The sequence below is a fragment of the Scylla paramamosain genome, chromosome 5 (genome assembly GCF_035594125.1).
Source record: "Scylla paramamosain isolate STU-SP2022 chromosome 5, ASM3559412v1, whole genome shotgun sequence".
In the NCBI taxonomy this organism is placed as follows: Eukaryota; Metazoa; Arthropoda; class Malacostraca; order Decapoda; family Portunidae; genus Scylla; species Scylla paramamosain.
In genome coordinates, this window is record NC_087155.1 from 11,146,332 (window position 1) to 11,146,691 (window position 360).

Below are 360 nucleotides of genomic sequence, written 5' to 3' on the forward strand. Positions count from 1 at the left end.
ATGAATTGGTTATGATCACCTTATTGAATAAAATACAAATAACCTGTCATGATCTGCACTGGTTTAGTCTCGCCCCACCGCTCCGCAGACCACCATAAAGAACCCAATGATTCCCGCTGCTCCTTGTCATTAGCACTTAACATATCAACTCACAAATAACTCTTAATTTTTACATAGGTGATCTTTATTCATCTGCATCGAATGTCCTCGTCTCACATAAATATCAAGGCCGTCGTATCGGTTATGTGGTGTTATAGCTATAGTGTTAAGCGGCAAAATTGACAGTATTCAATTCAGTATCTGTTCTACTAACATTGATTTTCAGTAACATTATGAAAAGCGTGTAGCATCTCATTTCGG